Below are 280 nucleotides of genomic sequence, written 5' to 3' on the forward strand. Positions count from 1 at the left end.
GGGCGACGGACTGGGCGAGAGAGCCCAGGTTTTAGAGATTGTTTTTGGGGAATTATCGCTTGGGCGAGAAACAATTCTTGCTTGGGCAAGAGGGCCTCGCTTGGGCGAGAGAGTCTCGCTTGAGCGAGAGATGCCCAGTTTTAAAATGGTATTGTTGATTGACTTTTCGCTTGAGTGAAGGGTCCTCGCTTTGGCGAGAGACAATAATTGTGTTTGACTATTTGGATTGATTGGTTGAGTATGTAATAATCCTAGTATGGGTATGTGATATAAACTACTT

General features: G+C 45.4%; 1 long non-coding RNA gene across 1 annotated transcript in view; it reads left to right on the forward strand.

Annotated features, from left to right (window-relative positions):
* The window catches only part of LOC109354157, a 9,186-nt gene that overhangs the window by 8,641 nt on the left and 265 nt on the right, over nt 1-280 (forward strand). The gene's annotated exons all lie outside the window — the stretch shown is intronic.

This window comes from Lupinus angustifolius, chromosome LG08 (assembly GCF_001865875.1).
Source record: "Lupinus angustifolius cultivar Tanjil chromosome LG08, LupAngTanjil_v1.0, whole genome shotgun sequence".
NCBI classification, from domain to species: domain Eukaryota; kingdom Viridiplantae; phylum Streptophyta; class Magnoliopsida; order Fabales; family Fabaceae; genus Lupinus; species Lupinus angustifolius.